This window comes from Nothobranchius furzeri, chromosome 3, assembly GCF_043380555.1.
Source record: "Nothobranchius furzeri strain GRZ-AD chromosome 3, NfurGRZ-RIMD1, whole genome shotgun sequence".
Lineage (NCBI taxonomy): Eukaryota > Metazoa > Chordata > Actinopteri > Cyprinodontiformes > Nothobranchiidae > Nothobranchius > Nothobranchius furzeri.
In genome coordinates, this window is record NC_091743.1 from 79192330 (window position 1) to 79206826 (window position 14497).

At 43.1% G+C, this 14497-nt stretch overlaps 9 non-coding genes across 9 annotated transcripts; 3 read left to right on the forward strand and 6 right to left on the reverse strand.

Annotated features, from left to right (window-relative positions):
* Positions 1-50: 50 nt before the first annotated feature.
* On the reverse strand, positions 51-122 carry trnae-uuc (transfer RNA glutamic acid (anticodon UUC)). The gene has a single exon. It is a non-coding gene; the product is annotated as a tRNA-Glu (tRNA).
* Positions 123-778: 656 nt separating this feature from the next.
* On the forward strand, positions 779-850 carry trnag-ucc (transfer RNA glycine (anticodon UCC)). Its single transcript has one exon. It is a non-coding gene; the product is annotated as a tRNA-Gly (tRNA).
* Positions 851-1039: 189 nt separating this feature from the next.
* On the reverse strand, positions 1040-1111 carry trnae-cuc (transfer RNA glutamic acid (anticodon CUC)). Its single transcript has one exon. It is a non-coding gene; the product is annotated as a tRNA-Glu (tRNA).
* Positions 1112-1753: 642 nt separating this feature from the next.
* On the forward strand, positions 1754-1825 carry trnag-ucc (transfer RNA glycine (anticodon UCC)). Its single transcript has one exon. It is a non-coding gene; the product is annotated as a tRNA-Gly (tRNA).
* A 189-nt stretch (positions 1826-2014) lies between these two features.
* Positions 2015-2086, reverse strand: trnae-uuc (transfer RNA glutamic acid (anticodon UUC)). Its single transcript has one exon. It is a non-coding gene; the product is annotated as a tRNA-Glu (tRNA).
* A 919-nt stretch (positions 2087-3005) lies between these two features.
* On the reverse strand, positions 3006-3077 carry trnae-cuc (transfer RNA glutamic acid (anticodon CUC)). Its single transcript has one exon. It is a non-coding gene; the product is annotated as a tRNA-Glu (tRNA).
* A 643-nt stretch (positions 3078-3720) lies between these two features.
* On the forward strand, positions 3721-3792 carry trnag-ucc (transfer RNA glycine (anticodon UCC)). Its single transcript has one exon. It is a non-coding gene; the product is annotated as a tRNA-Gly (tRNA).
* A 189-nt stretch (positions 3793-3981) lies between these two features.
* Positions 3982-4053, reverse strand: trnae-cuc (transfer RNA glutamic acid (anticodon CUC)). The gene has a single exon. It is a non-coding gene; the product is annotated as a tRNA-Glu (tRNA).
* A 921-nt stretch (positions 4054-4974) lies between these two features.
* On the reverse strand, positions 4975-5046 carry trnae-cuc (transfer RNA glutamic acid (anticodon CUC)). Its single transcript has one exon. It is a non-coding gene; the product is annotated as a tRNA-Glu (tRNA).
* Positions 5047-14497: the final 9451 nt, after the last annotated feature.

Below are 14497 nucleotides of genomic sequence, written 5' to 3' on the forward strand. Positions count from 1 at the left end.
TCATCAACAATGATTTTTGACAATAGATACAGAGTACAGAAATGAAACTCTTCCCTGACCGGGAATCGAACCCGGGCCACGACAGTGAAAGCGTCGGATCCTATCCACTAGACCATCAGGGAGACACTCTTCCTCTATCCACCAAGTGAACACTTGCACAGTTGTATAGAATCAGTCATTCCATGAACTTGCATTGTCCAACTGACGTCCTGATTTTGGATTTCTTTTGCCACAAAAATGTGCGTAGAGTCCCATCGGTGTGTAAAATGACCTTCCGGAACGTCTACAATTAGGCTCAATTGTCTTAAATTCAGCAAGCAGTCAAGCACGCCTAAGAGCAAATATTTATTGCAACACATAGACTTTAAGAACCAAATTCTGGAAAAGTTTTTTTGTGTTGTGAACAAAAGCTATAGTGAACTAAAGCTATACTATGGCCTCAGACTGTCAACAGTCATGGAATTTGACGGAATGTACAGCGTTGGAGACTATTTTAGCACTGGAACTGCTATAGGTTTTTGGGTGGACATCTCTGTCATGTTGAAAATCAAAAGGTCTTTCTTTGATTACATTTTGTTGCCTTCCTGTGGATTAAGTTTCATCTTAATGTAGATCAAATTGAACACAGACAACGGTTTCTGATCTGACTCTTTGTCAGCAGTCACTGATGGTGCAAGTCAAATTAGTTTAGTGCACAATAAAAATGTAAAACTTCAAACCCCAAGAAAGACCAGTCATTTCATCTTTCCGATCATAACGATTTTTCATTGACTACGTGGCATTGGTGGTATAGTGGTGAGCATAGCTGCCTTCCAAGCAGTTGACCCGGGTTCGATTCCCGGCCAATGCAAAGATTCATCTGTCCTACTTCAAATTAAGCAGATTGCATAGTATTTCCTAATCCATTCTGAACATCACCAAAATTACTGATTGTGTAAATGAACCTATTTTTAATTATTTATCTTTAAGCAGCCATTTCCTCAATTATGACATCAACAATGATTTTTGACAATAGATGCAGAGTACAGTAAAGAAACTCTTCCCTGACCGGGAATCGAACCCGGGCCACGACGGTGAGAGCGTCGGATCCTAGCCACTAGACCATCAGGGAGACACTATTCCTCTTTATCCACCAAGTGAATGCTTGCACAGTTGTATAGAATCAGTCATTCCATGAACTTGCATTGTCCAACTGACGTCCTGATTTTGGATTTCTTTTGCCACAAAAATGTGCGTAGAGTCCCATCGGTGTGTAAAATGACCTTCCGGAACGTCTACAATTAGGCTCAATTGTCTTAAATTTAGCAAGCAGTCAAGCACGCCTAAGAGCAAATATTTATTGCAACACATAGACTTTAAGAACCAAATTCTGGAAAAGTTTTTTTGTGTTGTGAACTAAAGTTATACTATGGCCTCAGACTGTCAACAGTCATGGAATTTGACGGAATGTACAGCGTTGGAGACTATTTTAGCACTGGAACTGCTATAGGTTTTTGGGTGGACATCACTGTCATGTTGAAAATCAAAAGGTCTTTCTTTGATTACATTTTGTTGCCTTCCTGTGGATTAAGTTTCATCTTAATGTAGATCAAATTGAACACAGACAACGGTTTCTGATCTGACTCTTTGTCAGCAGTCACTGATGGTGCAAGTCAAATTAGTTTAGTGCACAATAAAAATGTAAAACTTCAAACCCCAAGAAAGACCAGTCATTTCATCTTTCCGATCATAACGATTTTTCATTGACTACGTGGCATTGGTGGTATAGTGGTGAGCATAGCTGCCTTCCAAGCAGTTGACCCGGGTTCGATTCCCGGCCAATGCAAAGATTCATCTGTCCTACTTCAAATTAAGCAGATTGCATAGTATTTCCTAATCCATTCTGAACATCACCAAAATTACTGATTGTGTAAATGAACCTATTTTTAATTATTTATCTTAAAGCAGCCATTTCCTCAATTATGTCATTAACAATGATATTTGACATCAGATAATGAATATAGAAATGAAACTCTTCCCTGACCGGGAATCGAACCCGGGCCACGACGGTGAAAGCGTCGGATCCTAGCCACTAGACCATCAGGGAGACACTCTTCCTCTTAATCCACCAAGTGAACACTTGCACAGTTGTATAGAATCAGTCATTCCATGAACTTGCATTGTCCAACTGACGTCCTGATTTTGGATTTCTTTTGCCACAAAAATGTGCGTAGAGTCCCATCGGTGTGTAAAATGACCTTCCGGAACGTCTACAATTAGGCTCAATTGTCTTAAATTCAGCAAGCAGTCAAGCACGCCTAAGAGCAAATATTTATTGCAACACATAGACTTTAAGAACCAAATTCTGGAAAAGTTTTTTTGTGTTGTGAACAAAAGCTATAGTGAACTAAAGCTATACTATGGCCTCAGACTGTCAACAGTCATGGAATTTGACGGAATGTACAGCGTTGGAGACTATTTTAGCACTGGAACTGCTATAGGTTTTTGGGTGGACATCTCTGTCATGTTGAAAATCAAAAGGTCTTTCTTTGATTACATTTTGTTGCCTTCCTGTGGATTAAGTTTCTTCTTAATGTAGATCAAATTGAACACAGACAACGGTTTCTGATCTGACTCTTTGTCAGCAGTCACTGATGGTGCAAGTCAAATTAGTTCAGTGCACAATAAAAATGTAAAACTTCAAACCCCAAGAATGACCAGTAATTGCATCTTTCCGATCATAACGTTTTTACATTGAGTTATGTGGCATTTGTGGTATAGTGGTGAGCATAGCTGCCTTCCAAGCAGTTGACCCGGGTTCGATTCCCGGCCAAAGCAAAGAATCATCTGGCCTACTTCAAATTAAGCAGATTGCAGAGTATTTCCTAATCCATACTAAACATCACCAAACCTACTGATTGTGTAAATGTACCTGTTTCAATTATTTATCTTAAAGCAGCCATTTCCTCAATTATGACATCAACAATGATTTTTGACAATAGATGCAGAGTACAGTAAAGAAACTCTTCCCTGACCGGGAATCGAACCCGGGCCACGACGGTGAGAGCGTCGGATCCTAGCCACTAGACCATCAGGGAGACACTATTCCTCTTTATCCACCAAGTGAATGCTTGCACAGTTGTATAGAATCAGTCATTCCATGAACTTGCATTGTCCAACTGACGTCCTGATTTTGGATTTCTTTTGCCACAAAAATGTGCGTAGAGTCCCATCGGTGTGTAAAATGACCTTCCGGAACGTCTACAATTAGGCTCAATTGTCTTAAATTTAGCAAGCAGTCAAGCACGCCTAAGAGCAAATATTTATTGCAACACATAGACTTTAAGAACCAAATTCTGGAAAAGTTTTTTTGTGTTGTGAACTAAAGTTATACTATGGCCTCAGACTGTCAACAGTCATGGAATTTGACGGAATGTACAGCGTTGGAGACTATTTTAGCACTGGAACTGCTATAGGTTTTTGGGTGGACATCACTGTCATGTTGAAAATCAAAAGGTCTTTCTTTGATTACATTTTGTTGCCTTCCTGTGGATTAAGTTTCATCTTAATGTAGATCAAATTGAACACAGACAACGGTTTCTGATCTGACTCTTTGTCAGCAGTCACTGATGGTGCAAGTCAAATTAGTTTAGTGCACAGTAAAAATGTAAAACTTCAAACCCCAAGAAAGACCAGTCATTTCATCTTTCCGATCATAACGGTTTTACATTGAATTATGTGGCATTGGTGGTATAGTGGTGAGCATAGCTGCCTTCCAAGCAGTTGACCTGGGTTCGATTCCCGGCCAATGCAAAGATTTATCTGTCCTACTTCGAAGTAAGCAGATTGCAGAGTATTTCCTAATCCATTCTAAACATCACCAAACCTACTGATTGTGTAAATGTACCTGTTTTTAATTATTTATCTTACAGCAGCCATTTCCTCAATTATGTCATCAACAATGATTTTTGACAATAGATACAGAGTACAGTAATGAAACTCTTCCCTGACCGGGAATCGAACCCGGGCCACGACGGTGAGAGCGTCGGATCCTAGCCACTAGACCATCAGGGAGACACTATTCCTCTTTATCCACCAAGTGAATGCTTGCACAGTTGTATAGAATCAGTCATTCCATGAACTTGCATTGTCCAACTGACGTCCTGATTTTGGATTTCTTTTGCCACAAAAAATGTGCGTAGAGTCCCATCGGTGTGTAAAATGACCTTCCGGAACGTCTACAATTAGGCTCAATTGTCTTAAATTCAGCAAGCAGTCAAGCACGCCTAAGAGCAAATATTTATTGCAACACATAGACTTTAAGAACCAAATTCTGGAAAAGTTTTTTTGTGTTGTGAACAAAAGCTATAGTGAACTAAAGCTATACCATGGCCTCAAACTGTCAACAGTCATGGAATTTGACGGAATGTACAGCGTTGGAGACTATTTTAGCACTGGAACTGCTATAGGTTTTTGGGTGGACATCTCTGTCATGTTGAAAATCAAAAGGTCTTTCTTTGATTACATTTTGTTGCCTTCCTGTGGATTAAGTTTCTTCTTAATGTAGATCAAATTGAACACAGACAACGGTTTCTGATCTGACTCTTTGTCAGCAGTCACTGATGGTGCAAGTCAAATTAGTTCAGTGCACAATAAAAATGTAAAACTTCAAACCCCAAGAATGACCAGTAATTGCATCTTTCCGATCATAACGTTTTTACATTGAGTTATGTGGCATTGGTGGTATAGTGGTGAGCATAGCTGCCTTCCAAGCAGTTGACCCGGGTTCCATTCCTGGCCAATGCAAAGATTTATCTGTCCTACTTCGGAGTAAGTAGATTGCAGACTATTTCCTAATCCATTCTAAACATCACCAAACCTACTGATTGCGTAAATATACCTGTTTTTAATTGTTTATCTTAAAGCAGCCATTTCCTCAATTATGTCATCAACAATGATTTTTGACAAGAGATACTGAGTACAGAAATGAAACTCTTCCCTGACCGGGAATCGAACCCGGGCCACGACGGTGAGAGCGTCGGATCCTAGCCACTAGACCATCAGGGAGACACTCTTCCTCTTTCCACCAAGTGAACGCTTGCACAGTTGTATAGAATCAGTCATTCCATGAACTTGCATTGTCCAACTGACGTCCTGATTTTGGATTTCTTTTGCCACAAAAATGTGCGTAGAGTCCCATCGGTGTGTAAAATGACCTTCCGGAACGTCTACAATTAGGCTAAATTGTCTTAAATTCAGCAAGCAGTCAAGCACGCCTAAGAGCAAATATTTATTGCAACACATAGACTTTAAGAACCAAATTCTGGAAAAGTTTTTTTGTGTTGTGAACAAAAGCTATAGTGAACTAAAGCTATACTATGGCCTCAAACTGTCAACAGTCATGGAATTTGACAGAATGTACAGCGTTGGAGACTATTTTAGCACTGGAACTGCTATAGGTTTTTGGGTGGACATCTCTGTTGTTGGTCTCTCTTCCGTTAGACCAAGCACGGGTACGGAGTAGATGGAGTTAAACACCTTTTAAGTTGACAGAACGAGGAGACAAATGATCAGAAGTCCATTCACTGTTTCACCGCTCATGAGGGGGAGAGTCTCTGCAGCAAGTCCCGCGACCTGCTCTTGCCAGATGCTTCGGACAGACTCTCGCCGCTCCGCTGAAAACGGCTGATTTTTATTGAAGATTACAGGAATGTTACATACGCAGTTTGCCATGTACATACGTCAATGATCATGACAGGTGAAAATAACAGCCTTGTTAGCGGACAGTTTAATACATCACTAGAACATACATCCTTGAGATTACCAGGAACATCCTGATATATTCATGACAGGAGAAGATACATTCACTGGTACCGAGAGGCACTGAGTGGAGATGGAATGTGCACACTCCTTTCTCTTGTGCAGGAGAAGATACACAGCTATTAATCTTTGTGTGAAGGCCTTGAGTATCTGAGCGAGTTTCCATAGCATAGAATAATAAAATGAGCTTATAAGTTAAATATATATATATATTGCCTCGTTAGGCAGGATCTAACATGTCACAAGAACTTGTAATTCTTAAGATAAGCAGAAACATCCTTGGTAACCTGGTACAAGAAGAGACTGCAATGTCTCACTCCCTTTTGGAGTTCCTGCAGCTGTTTTAAGAGCTTGTGCAGGACAGTATAACATGATCCCATAAAAAGAGTAGCATGTAAGAATGAATAATAAAAGAGCTTATATGAGAGTTACATATATTTTCAATCCCCCTTTTGAACTCTTTTAAGAGTTCAACAAAGATGTAGGAAATCAAAACAATAACAACTCCAAATTCCATCAAAAAGAATATAATAAGCAGAGTTTTAAAACACCAATACAAACAATCAATCAGATTACATTTTCTCATATCTCTAGCAGTAAACTAATACAAAAAACATGATTATACTTTCAACTGAACATGTCACAACATGTATGGATCGCATGCAACTCCATATGAGGGCGAAAAACCCTAATTATCACATGTTTATAGGGAAAATTCCCCCATGTCCCCCCTTTTGTCATATCTCAATTTTGGGGCGAACGCCTGTTGGCATAGAGTGTGCATGCCTAGGACATCAATGATCAAAAGAAACAAATACAATAAAAACAAAAAACTCATAGAAATAAACAGTTTAAGGGATTGTTACAGAAATCACTCAATATTCTCACACTCTAACAACATCTTCTTCATCATGAGAGTCATCACTTTCATCAGAGGGTTCCCCTCCCAAATAGATGTTAGGATTGGCTAGTAACAAGGGCATCTGTATAATTGGGTCAGCAGGTGGAGGAGAGATGGCAATGGTAATCAATCTCTGGACTAGTTGCCTAAGACAGGGGATACAGCAACAACCGCAAGTAACAAGAATGGCAGCGAAGACAGACATGGACACCAGGACGGAGGAAACGAGCGATTTATATTTACCAAATACATCAAGCCAAGAGTCCCACATGGAGGTGTCTACACCAGAGTGGGATTTCATTTTTTCTGTCAAAGAGCGGAGGCCGTCTAAGGCCTTAGTTAAGCTACCGTCTGAGGCCGTATTGTTGGGTATAAAAACACAGCAATCGTGGGAAAACATGGCACACACGCCCCCTTTTTCAGCTAACAGCATGTCTACAGCAATTCTGTTTTGGAACGCCATCAAGGAAGTAGCCGATAGTTGTTGGTGAACTGCCTCAAGTGCAGTACGAGTGTAGTTACTTAAGAGTTGAACATTGAAATGGATGTAGTTAATGCGATCAACATTTTTATTGGGAGTTATCCAGACAAAAATAGACTCCCATCCGGCGGCTATTTGGTCAACTAATTTGTATTCGTCGGGAACGCCTCTGGGGACACCAATGGCATCTATATAAGTGGGATTGTGAAATGCAGGTAAAGCTGGTACAGATCGCTTTCGTCGGGTGTTAGAATGAGAGCTGGAAATAGGGGTATCACGAAGTGTTACGGGAGTTACAGTGACAGGTAACAGTAAAGTAATAAGGGCACACAAACCTGAAGATTTCCTGGGAAAACCATTATAGAGTTGTGGAGCACCACACCACCACCATAGATTGGCACGCTTTTTGGGTTTGAATTGTGATGAAACTGACACGGTTGTATTAACGCACCAATTTGTGGTGACATTCCCCAGAAAAGGACCTCCTCGTCCAATTAGATGAATACAAGTGAAGTTATTAGGGGCCACAGTGTTTGAAAAGAAGGGTGTACCAATGTCATCACCTGGTTTTTGCTTAGGAAAGATTTGTCCAAACTTAGTACAATTAGAATTTAGGGAAGTCCCGTTCATCAAATGGAGGAAACATTTTGGAGGGATCGGAGGTGGTACAATACGGAGCGTAGGACGAGCTGAAAGGCAAACAAGACAATCTTGATCTGAAGCATTGGCAGCTTGTTCTGCCAGGAGTAACCAATTGTTAGTGCTGGCAGAAATGCCTGTAACCGTCTGAAATGTCTCATCAACTGAAGGGCTTTTAGTGTCAATAGTTATCGCTGGTGAGGGTTTATTTACTTTATCCATGTCAGTTAACACAGGAGTGGGGTGAGATCTACTTAGCCCGACAATATCAAAGACCGTAGAGGTAGGTGAAGTAATATTACGGACACAAAGGTGCACTGTCCAGTAGTACTTTCCACTAATCCAGGGAGCAAGTACAAATAGGGTACATCCGAGAGAGTTTATTGGGCTAATTATGAAAGTCAAAGGGCCTGTTTTGGATCCGCCTTGTTTTATCAATTTGATTCTGGTACGCCAAGTTGTAGCTACTCCTTTGGAGTAGGATGACCAATCATCGCCTGTTTCAGCAACAAGACTGCTCCACTTCCATTGAGAATAAGATCCCCACGTTAAGTACCAAACATGCTCTTTCAAATCAGATGGCGTGTAACGACCATGGGCAGGGTTCGAGGGCAAAACATCGTAGGGGAGTGTAACCGTGGTGGCTGTGGATAATGGAATACACAGAGTGATTGCTTGGGTTAAATAGAGAAAATCAGAGTTACAAGGAGGTGAGGGGGATGGGAGAGGTAGGGATCGCTTGTGCCGGTCAATAGGTGGGGGATGGGCTGCTGGTGTTAGCGGGGTATTCTTAGTGGATGTAGGGGGTGAGGGTGGCAAAGGGAAGTCATTACAGAGGAACAAAATAGCCAATGGGATACATAGCAGGATAACAGTGAGAAGTAGGATCAGGAGGCGCTGCCTGCACGTGAGAATGGGAGGGAATGGCCAAGACATAATTAAGCTTATCTCGGTGTTAATTTAAGAAATTGTATGGGTTATAGCTGCTGTAATCAGTACCAGAGAACGCGCTATAAGCTAAAATTGCTATTGTTAACAAATCTTCTAAATTAGAGAAATCGCGAAAGTATCTGTCGTTCCTAAACCCCAACCTGCTGTCCCTGTATGCCAACCGGTTCAGCTTACTTGGATACCAGACTATTGTAAAGGAATCTTGTTGAATTATGTTACCCTCAGAATCTTCTTCTGGCCAGGACAAATGAGTAATCAGAATGTACATAAAGGTTGTAGAAATGCAATGAGCACAAACATATATCTAATACTAAACAGGTAAATGAATAATAATATAAAATGAGTAGAGGGTGTAAATGAGGGTGTGAAATAGAACCCTGATAAAATAAATGGAGGGTGTTAAATATAACCCTTGTAAAATAAATGAGGGTGTTAAATAGAACCCTTGTAGAATGTTCATAGGGTGGTTACTTCTTCCCCCTGTTGAGGTCCCTTCACTGGCTCCAGGCAGCTGCAGGGGGCGATGGTATCAGGATTCTCGTCCTGCAGGATGTGTTGGTAGCTTGGCACGCTACCTCGTCCCGCAGAATTGGTAGCTTGGCACGCTACTGTAGCCAGCTACTTCTCTTCCTGGTTTTTAAGTCCCTTGTAGTGTTTGTGTTTGTGTTTGTTTTTTTTTTTTTTTCTTCGGTCAGGCAAAAGTCAGCTGCTTCTCGTCCTGGTCCTTGGGTATTTTTCTGGTCAGGCAGATGTCGGCTGCTTCTCTTCCAGGTTAGGCTCCTCCCTCTGGGACAGGTTCTCTCGGACCTCGGTCAGGGTGCGGTGTGGCTCCTCCGCAGCAGCACACTGGGTCCAATGGTACCAGGAGTCTCCTTTGCCGTCCAGCCGGACAGCGTGTGACGTCCTCTCTGTGATCCTGTAGGGTCCGGTCCACCTCGGTTCCGTCCACTTCCTTTTGGTGACCTTCAGCAGGACCCAGTCTGTCCCAGGTTGTGGAGATGGGGCTTCTGTGGTGGTACGATCAGCCTTAACCTGTAATGAGAACTGAGAGACAAGACTATGCAACAGGTTATAATATGACCTTGAGTCGAGGGAGTCAGTCAGGTCAGCAGTCAGAGGTAGTTTTGTGGCGGGTCCTGGAAACGGCCGTCCAGTCTGTAGTTCAAAGGGAGTAAACCTTGTGGTTTTGTTAACTGAGCTCCGGGTGGACATCAGAGCAAGGGGCAAAGCATCTAACCAAGTTAATTTGGTCTGTGCACAGATTTTAGCCAATTTGACCTTTAGCGTTTGATTCATCCTTTCCACCTTTCCCTGGGACTGAGGATGATACACTGAACCAAACTTGTGTTTCAGTCCCAGCATGGTTTCAACCTCTTGTAGATCTTTGTTCTTAAAATGTGTCCCATTGTCCGATCTGATTTTTTCCGGGAACCCGTGTTGGGGAATGTAATGATTGATCAGACATTTGATGACTGTTTTGCTGTCTTCTTTTTTCGCAGGCCAAGCCTCCGGCCATCCAGTGTAGGCATCTACACACACTAGGAGATACCTGTAGCCTTTTACCCTTTCAATCATGTCCGTGAAATCTATGATTATCTCCTTTCCAGGGCATGTTGGTATTGGAAATTGACCTTGGATTGGTTTCAGGGTAGGTCTAATGCCAAACTGAGTGCACTCTGTACAAGTTTTAACCAAATACCTGGCCATGTCTGTTAGGTATGGATGCCACCAGGGGGACAAATTTCTCATCATCTGTGCTACACCAACATGTCCAACACCATGTGCTTCTTCCATTGCAGTTTGCCTGATGCCAGGTGGCAGTATGGGTCTACCATCTGGACTTCTCCAAACATCTGTGTTAGTGGCACCTCTTGCCAACCATAAAGTTTTTTCCTGTGTTGAAGCCTGATCTTGCATGTCTTTCAGTGTTTCTTTTGTGATGGATATTCTAGGATCAATGCTTTTTTCAACAGTTGCTGTTTCAACCACCAGGTTATATACAGGAAGATATTCAGCTGTTATCTTGGCAGCTCTATCTGCCTCCTGATTTCCCTTAGATACAAAGTCAGAGCCCTGACTATGTCCTTTGCATTTTATCACTGCCACTTCTGCTGGAAGGAATAAAGCTTCTGCTAGTTCCCTCATCTCAGACTCATGTCTTATGGGTTTCACCCCAGCAGTCACAAAGCCAGCTCTCAACCACTGTTTCAATTCAACATGCACGGCTCCTACAGCATAAGCTGAGTCACTGTAAATATTTACTCTTTTCCCTGTGCTCATTTTGAGAGCGGCAATAATAGCTAACACTTCTGCTCTCTGTGCTGACTGTTGTCCTTTCAGCTTTTCTGCTCCTGCAGTGAACCACTCGCCTGTAGGGAGTTGCTCTACTACTGCCCATGCAGCTTTTAATCCATCATTGTCATCTCTGTAGCAACAGCCATCTGTGAACCAATTCCTATCAGGATTTTCTAGTGGGGTTGCACTTAAATCTGGTCTGACTTTTTCTTCTATAGCTGTTCTTTGCTCGCACGAATGAGGCTCCCCATTACCCATGTGGTCTGCCATGTTTATCCCTTCATGTGTGTAGGTAATGTGTGGGGCCTCTAGGATCTTACTGATTTTTCTTTGTCTTAGTGGGGTCATGGTGAAAGCTTGTGATGTAATGTAAGCCACTACACTGTGTGTTGTTAGTACTTTCAGAGGATAGCCCATTACAATATGTGCTGTTTTTTGTAAAATTTTAGCAAGACCTGCTACATGCTGTGTGCAAGGTGGGTGTCTTTTTTCCATGTTATCTAACATGACACTTATGTACATCAAAACTTGTCTCTGACCTCCCCCTTTTTTCTGGAACAGAACTCCATTTACATGAGTTTCTGATCCAGAAACATCAAGGAAAAACGTAGAGTTGTAGTCTGCAGTAGCTAAATCACTAGCAGTGGAGAGTTGTTGTTTTAGTTTTATGAAAGCTTCTTCTGCTGGAATAGTCCAGTTCAGGTGAGCTGTGAGTTGACGCATCCCAAAAGGTGCTATGAGAGCACGTAGTGGGGCAGTAAGACCAACATAGTCAGGGATGAAGTGCCTACTGTAGCCTGTCAGGCCTAGGAAAGATAACATGTCTTTGACTGTTTCAGGTTTAGAGTGATGGAGAATGGAGTTCCTGTGATCTGGTGACAATGACACACCAACTTGTGAAACCATCCTGCCTAGAAATGACACTTGTTTCCTGGCTATCTGAAGTTTGGACCGACTGACCTTAAATCCAAGCTTGGCCAAATGAGTCAAAAGAGTCTGAGTAGCTTGCAGACAGGAGCCTGCAGAGGGTGCTGACAAGAGCAAATCATCAACATACTGCACCAAAACACAGTCATCAGGCAGGGGGCATGTGTCCAGGAGCTGTCGCAAGCATTGGTTGAACAAACCAGGTGACAGGGTGAACCCTTGTGGCAAACGCGTGTATCTGAACTGCTGACCTCTGAATGTGAAAGAGAAAATGTCCCTCAGAGACTCATGAAGTGGAAGACAAAAGAATGCATTTGCCAAATCAATGCAGGTAAACCATGCATGTGAAGGTGGTATGTTTGTCAGAGCCACATATGGGTTAGGGACGGGAAGTGAATCTGTGTTAAGTAGGGCGTTTATACGACGCAGGTCATGAACCATTCGATATTTACCAGTATTTTTCTTTTCTACAGGTAAAATCGGGGTGTTCCATTCTGACATGGATGGCTCCAACACCCCTGCCTGCAACAGGCCATTGATGGTGTCTGCTATCCCCTCTTCAGCATACGGTTTGTGTGGGTATTGTGGAACCCACAAAGGAGCATGATCCTTTAGGTGAAAGGTCACAGGTGGGATGGACACCAACCCAACATCAGTGGGGCCTGTTGACCACAGGGAGGTGGGAAGCAAGTCTAACATTATCAGAGCATCAGGGTGATCGGTTCGTTCACGGCCATGAGATCTGCTAATTGTTTCCTGTTGTAAATGTGTCGAATTACTACAAGCCGCAGTAATTTTAAATGTCTGAGTTGATTCTGAATATGACACTTGTGGAAGAGGAGTTGAACGCCAATCAGTGGTTGCTAGGGAACGTTTAACCATTCCTCCTAGTTCCTTAGCCTGATGGGCTGGATGTAAAGCAAGAGAGACATGAGGGACTGCCTCATCTCCCATCATGTACCATGCCAATTGTTCCTGGGTTAGGTTGGCTGCAGCAGCCACACCTTCTGGTGCAGCATAAATATCTGTTGTTTGTACACACCATTGCTGTCCCTCTAAATGATTTTGGAAGGCCTCTTTGTACCAAACTGAATCATGTCTGTCATAGAATAATGTTAGGTGAGGAGGGTCAGGGGGAGAAACATAAGGATGGACCTGAGTCAGCCAGGGTTTCCACTGCTGGTACAGAGTCATTAAGCCAGGAGTGTTCTTGGTTTCAGTGTCCAACAGAGCCCAATAAATCTCAGCACAGTCTGATATGTCAGGCAGTTTTTGGGCCAAGTACATGCCATCACTGGCTTCTCCGGTGCAGGGCAAAATAGTCCCTTCTGGCAGAGTGACAGTAAGTCCCGTAGGACCACACAAAATGGTGGCTCCTAATTTGATGAGGAGGTCTCTTCCTAGTAAGTTGACTGGAACTGTTGGTGAACAGACGAAGCTGTGCAGTACTGTCTGGTTTCCCACCGTAGTTGGGAGTGGCAGGGAGAAAGGCAGAGTTTGTTGTTCCCCAGAGAAGCCCGTAACTGAGATAGTGCGCGTAGATGTCTTAGAGGGCGGTACAGTTTGCATGGTGGAGCAGGTGGCACCAGTGTCAACCAGAAATGGCTGATGTTGTCCATCTACAGTTATTGACAGCAGGGGGTCTGCCGTGGCTCCCTGACCGTCGGAGCTTCTCTGTGGGGCGTCCTATTGTCTTGGACCACCCTCCCACTGTTCCCAGCCCATCATTGGCATCTGGGTGTGGGGTCCGGTAGGCCCTCCTTGTCCTGAAAAGGTGCCTCTGCCTCGACCTTCCTTCTGTGGGCTGTATGGCAAGGGGCAGTTCCTGTACCAATGTCCAGGTTGACCACAGTTGAAGCAAATGTCTTGTGTACGTGGTCTCCCTTTGCTGCCTACTGGCCTCCACTGTCCCCTTCCCCTGAAACCGCCTCTGGTTCGACCAGCAAAAGGTGGTCGCTGGGGAGCATATGGGTTGGGTGTGTTTACATATGGGCCTGAATATTGTGGCTGTTGCTGTGGCTGCCCTGAATATGGTGGCTGCGGCTGCCAAGCTATAGGTGAAACCTGATCAGGAAGTGTCTGCTGTGGTGGGGGTGTGGCTGTGGACGCAACCATTTGTTTCTTAACCTTGTCCCCCTTTTCACCTAAAGTCTTTTTTGCAGCTTGTAATTGGACCCTGAGCAATTGTTTTTGTAAATCTTCTAAGTTATCAGAGTCTTTTTCTTCCTTTACCTGCATTTTATTAAGGTTAAAAATAAGATGTTTTTTCCATTTGCTAAAATCACAATCCTGCAAATCAGGGTTATCTTCCATCTTCTGAGTCACCGAATCAGGGACTCCTTTCAGGACTGCATTTTTAAACCACATGCTGCTCGTGCCCCGTTTGGATGGGTGTTGGCCAGTTTGGGCCACCCAGGTGTCAATGGCTTGGTTCAGGTAAATTGAAGGGTTTTGTTTAGCATCCCATTTAAATTTGCACATTGAGCTGCTATCTTTCAGCGGAA